Below are 6,178 nucleotides of genomic sequence, written 5' to 3' on the forward strand. Positions count from 1 at the left end.
TCTTCAAGAACATCAACCCAGTAGCATCCCCTTTTCCCATAATGTTGACACCCTTTTTCAACATGAACAAGTTAGCGTGGTCATTGCCTAGACATTCTTGAAGATTGGGAAAGTGATTAAACTTGAGGAAGAGGTACAACAGACAAGATAGAATTTAACAAAGCATTATGAATACCAGATCTCTTTATAATTCTGTTTTTCTTAGATGTTAGGGTATTAGATTAGCTAGAAGGAAAGAACTGAAATACTGAAACTGTAATCCATAACATACTTTGAAATTTGCTCTATAACTACTTGTTAAATTGTAATTTGAAAGTTATCATCTTTTTGCATATATATTTCACCGTAAGGAAATAATTGAAACTGGAACTGTAACCCATAACATTCTTTGAAATTTTCTAACTCCTTGCTAAATTGTAGTTGGAAAGTTATCACTTCTATGTAAATATGTTATATTCCACAATTTAAAAAAAAAGAGATATCATTAGCTAAAACTGACAGGTAGACAAATCCCACAGTTTAAATCCTGGCAAGTTACCACACAAACAAATAAACAAACAACAGCAAATCTCAGGGGGAAAATTATAATCCCAAGACCCCACAATGTATTGTATAAATTGTCTAATTTTCACCAAAAATTTAAAAATGACCTGAGTAGGCCCAGATAGCGGATTTAGCAGACAAAGACCTCAAGGTAGCTAATATAAATATGTTCAAATAATTTAAGGAAATTATGTTTAAAGAATTAAAGAACCAAATGGAACTTCTAGAGTTGAAAAGTAAAATAATCAAAATGAGAAATTCACTACAGAAGTTCAATAGACAATTTGAGATGGAAGAAAAAAGAATCAGTAAACTTGAAGGTAGATAGTAGAAATAACCCAATATGAAAAATAGAAAAATGATAAATATGAACAAAGTCTCAGATACATGTGAGGTAACATTAAAATACCAACATAAATCTAATAGTCATTCCAGAAAGAGAGATAGAAAAGGATAGAAATAAGATTTTAAGAAATAATGGATGAAAATGTCCCAAATTTGGTGAAAACCATTAATCTACATACCCAAGAAGCTTAGTGAACTCCAAGTAGGATAAATATACATTGTAGTCAAACTTCAAAAAGCCAATAATAAAGAGAAAGCATCAAGATAAAAATAATTCATTTCATACAAAGAAACAACAATACATTAATACTTGGCTATTCATCAGAAGAAATGACCTATTCGAGTTGCCAATAGAAAAAATTGTCAGTCAAGAATTCTATATCCAACAAAACTATTCTTCCAAAATAAAGGTAAAATAAAGATACTCTGAGATAACGAAGAAGTAAGAGAATTCATTGGTCACAGACCAGCCTTTCAAGATGTAATAAAAGAGAAATACCTACAAGTTGAAAGAAAATGACATTGAATTTCATGGTAACTATAACTCAAATCCATAAGAAGATATGAAGAGTGACAGAGATAGCAAATAAGTACATAAATTTTAAATACTGTATAAATACACTTTTCTCTTTCCTTCTCTTAATTTCCTTAAACATAATTGTATGAAGCAATGATTATATTACTGAATTACTGGGTTTATAAAATATATAGCTGTAATATATGTATATTACAAAGGGGGAAATTGAGTTATACTGAAAGAAAATTTCTATATTTCACCAGAATTAAGTCAGTATTAACCTGATGTATATTGTGATAAGATGTATATTGTAGTGTCTAGAGCAACCACTAAGAAAATACTTCAAAAATAGTTGTATAATCAAAAGAAGAATTAAAATGGTATACAAAAAACGTTTGTTTAAAACAAAAGAAGACAAGTCCATTCAATGGGAAAGAGTAGTCTCTTTAGCAAATGGTGCTAGGAAATTGGATAGCCACATCAAAAGAATAAAGTTGAATCTACCTCACAGTATATACAAAAAATTAACTCAAAATGGATCAGTGACCTAAATGGAAGAGCTAAAATTATAAGACCTTTAGAAGACAACATAGGGGAAAATCTTCATGAATGACCTTGGGATTTCATAATGGATTCTTAGATATGATACCAAAAGCACAACCACAGATCTCTGGTTCTGAAAATCCTAGGGAAAGAATATCTTTTTGGTCCTTACTTTAGTCATATATATATATATATATTTGGCTTAATCATCTGTCCCACAACTTTGAAGAATTCATTTATTAGCTCTAAATTTTTGTGTGTGGATTTTTTAGGACATTGTATGTATAAGATCATGACACCTGTGAATAAAGATAATTTGACTCATTCCTTTCCAATCTGGATGCCTTTCATTTCTTTTTCTTGGCTAACAGCTTGTGCTAGGACTTCCAGTACAATGTTGAATAGCAGTGGCAAAAGTGGATATTGCTTTGGGGTTTCTGTATACAAGATCATGTTTTCTGCAAATAGATCATGTCTTCTGTATATAAGATCATGTTTTGTTTTTTGTTTGTTTTGTTTTGTTTGCCCAATGCATTGGCTAGAACTTCTAGTACAATATTGAATAGCAGTGGTGAAAGTGGGCATCCTTGTCTTGTTCCACACCTTAGGGGGAAAGTTTTCATTCCTTCACCATTGAATATGATGTTTGTTGTTGGTTTTACCTAAATGCCCTTTATCATGTTGAGGAAGTTCCCTTCTATTTCTAGTTTCTTGAGTGTTTTCTATAATGAAAAGGTGTTGAATTTTTTTTTTCTGTTATAATTGAAAAGATCATGTAGGGTTCCCCCCCTCCCTTTTTTTCCTACTAATTTGGTGTACTTCATTGATTTTCATGGGTTGAACCACCCTTACATTCCTGGGGTAAATCTCACTTGGTCATGATGCATATATAATCTTTCTAATATGCTACTGGATTCAGTTTGCTGAAAAAGATGAACCTTGAAAACATTTTGTGAAGTGAAATAAGCCATACTCAAAAGGGCAAATATTGTATGATTCCACTTACGTGAAATATCTTAAATAGGCAAATTCAGGATGGATGACCAACACACAAAAATCAGTTGTATTTCCATACACTAGCAATGAACAAGCCAAAAATGAAATTAAGGAAATAATTCCATGTACAATAGCATAAAAAATAATAAGATATTTAGGAATAAATTTAACAAAAGAGGCTCAAGACTTGTACACCGAGAACTACAAAAATTGCTGAAAAAATATAAATAAGACCTAAATAAATGGAAAAGCATTCCATGTTCATGTATTGGAAGATTTCATATTGTTAAAATGGCAATACTCCCCAAAGCGATCTACAGGTGCAATGCAATCCCTATCAAAATCCTAACAATCTTTTTTGCAGAAATGGAAAAGCTGATCCTAAAACTCATATGGAATTGCAAGAGACCCTGAATAGTCAAAACACCTTGAGAAGAAAAACAAAATCAGATGACTCATACCTCCTGATTTCAAAACTTACTATAAAATTACAGTAATCAAAACAATGTGGGTAAACATAGAGATCAATGGAATAGAATTGAGAGTCCAGAAATAAACCCATACATCTATGGTCAAATGGTTTTTTAAATTAGTGAAGTTATGGGTTATAAAACAATCATAAATGTATAAAATACAGTATTCACATATACCACCTTATTATTAACACCTTGCATAGGTGTAGAACATTTGTTACAATTGATGAAAGCACAATTTTTATAACTGTACTATTAACTACTGTCTGTGGTTTAACTTGGGGTTCACTGTATGTGTTGTGCAGTTCTATGGGATTTTTAAATAATTTTATTCTAGTACCCTAGATACAACATAAAATTTCCCCATTTAACCACATTCAAATATGTAATTCAGTGCTGCAAATGATTTTTGACAAGGTTACTCAGACCATTCTCTTCAACAAATGGTGCTGGGACAACAGGGTGTCCACATGCAAAAGAATGAAGGTAGACCCCCACCTCACACCATATACAAAAATTAACTCAAAGTGGATCAAAGACCTAAATGTAAGAACTAAAACTCTTAGAAGAAAACATAGGGATAAATTTTCATGACCTTGGATTTGGCAATAGATTCTTAGAAAGGACACCAAAAGCACAAAAGAAAAAATAAATTGGACTTCATCAAAATTTAAAACTTCTGTGTATCAAGGGACACTATCAAGAAAGTGAAAAGACAATGTACAGAATGGGAGAAAATATGTAAATCATGTCTGATAAGGGTCTAGTATCCAAAATATATAAAGAACTTTTACAACTCAACAACAAAATGACAAACAACCTAAATAAAAAACGGGGAAGGACTTGAATAGATATTTTTCCAAAGAAGATATACAAATGACCAAAAAGCATATGAAAAGATGTTCAACATCTTTAGTTGCTGGGGAAATACAAATCAAAACCACAATGAGATACCACTTCTTCACTCTAAGATGAGTATTATCAAGAATTGAAAACAGGGAGTTAAACTGATATTTGTACACCAATGTTTATAACAGCATTATTCACAATAGCCAAAAGGTGAAAACATACAAAGGAATATTATTTAGCCATTGTGGTGGTTTGGAGCTATGAAAAAATATGTTCTTAAACTTAATCCATTCCTACGGGTGTGAACCCACTGTAAGTAGGACCTTCTGATGAGGTTACTTCAGTTAAGGTGTGGCCCAACTCAATAAGGATGGGTCTTAATCCTATTACTGGAGTCCTTTATAAGCAGATTGAAATTCAGACAGATAAGAGAGAAAGCCACAGATGGAGCAGCCAGAAGTCAAAAGTCAACGGAAACTGGAAGAGCAGGGAGAGGGCAGGGGGGGACACCACATGCATTGCCATTGGAGAGAAATGCCAAGGACCAAGGATCACCAGCAGTAAGCCCCAGAATGCTAGTCTTCAGGAAGAAAGCATTGCTTCAATTTTGGACTTCTACCCTTAAACCATGAGCCAATAAATTCCCATTGTTGAGGCCAACCCATTGCATGGTAGTTTCTTTAGCAACCAGGAAACTAAAACAGCTATAAAATGGAATAAAACTGTGATAAATGCTACTATATGGATTAAACTTGAAAACATTATGCCAAGTGAAATAAACTACACTTAAAAGGACATTGTATTATTTCACTTATATAAAATAACTAGAAAAGGCAAATCCAGAGAAAGAAAATAGACTAGAGGCTACAAATAGCTAGGGGATGGGGAAATGAGGGTGTTATCGCTTAATGTGTACAGGATTTCTCTTTGGAGTGATGAAAAAGTTTTGGAAATAGATAGTGGTGACGGTTGCACAGCATTGAATGTAATTAATGCCACTGAATTGTAAACTTAAAAAGGGCAAATTTTATGGTATGTGAAGTATATCTCAAATTTTTCAAAAAGGAAAAAAAACACACCATAATGGAATTTCAATCAGGATGCCAACAGCATTGTTTTTGGGGGGAAAGGCAAGGGAGAAACAATGTCTTTTAACTTAAAATTTATTTGAAAAATATATCTGTCAGAATAGACAAGGAATTATAGAAAAAGCATGAAGATGGACTTTCCCTACCAGATATTAAAATATGCATAATGTTACTGTAATGAAAACACTATAGCAAAGAAACAAATAGATCATTGGATCAGAAATGAAGAAATATAAATGTGTGAATATGTATATATATGCACATATATATTTACATACACACAAATACAGACCATTTCATGTATGATAAATGTAGCAATTCAAAGCTGTATGGAAGAGATTTTATTTATTAAATGCTGAAGGGAAAACATTCCATACACCTGACTTTTAAATAAATTTGTATTCTATTAATCATATCAGAATCTACACTTATTTGAAAAATAGCATTATAATTTATTTATTCAATCTAGAGACTCTGCAACTCCAAGAGATTCCAAATATTGGAAACATCTACTTCCAGAATCAACTTAAACCTTTAGCATGGCATTCAAGGCCTTTAAGATCTGGCACTCACGCTCCAGCAGCGGGCTCAGCAGTGTGTATGTAGATTACACGGAGGATTGCCACCTCTCCTGCCCTCACCAGGCTTGTTTAGCTTGTTTCTTTCAAATTCCTGATCAGACGCCCCACCGGGTCTTATCTTCTTCGACCTTTTCTTATTATACAATTCTATTGTATGTATTTGTCCGTGTGCCCACCTGCCCCATTGTGAGTATTAGAAAGAAAGAACCTGAGGCTTAGTCAGCTTTATATCATCTACTCTTA

This window comes from Choloepus didactylus, chromosome 2 (genome assembly GCF_015220235.1).
Source record: "Choloepus didactylus isolate mChoDid1 chromosome 2, mChoDid1.pri, whole genome shotgun sequence".
NCBI classification, from domain to species: Eukaryota; Metazoa; Chordata; class Mammalia; order Pilosa; family Megalonychidae; genus Choloepus; species Choloepus didactylus.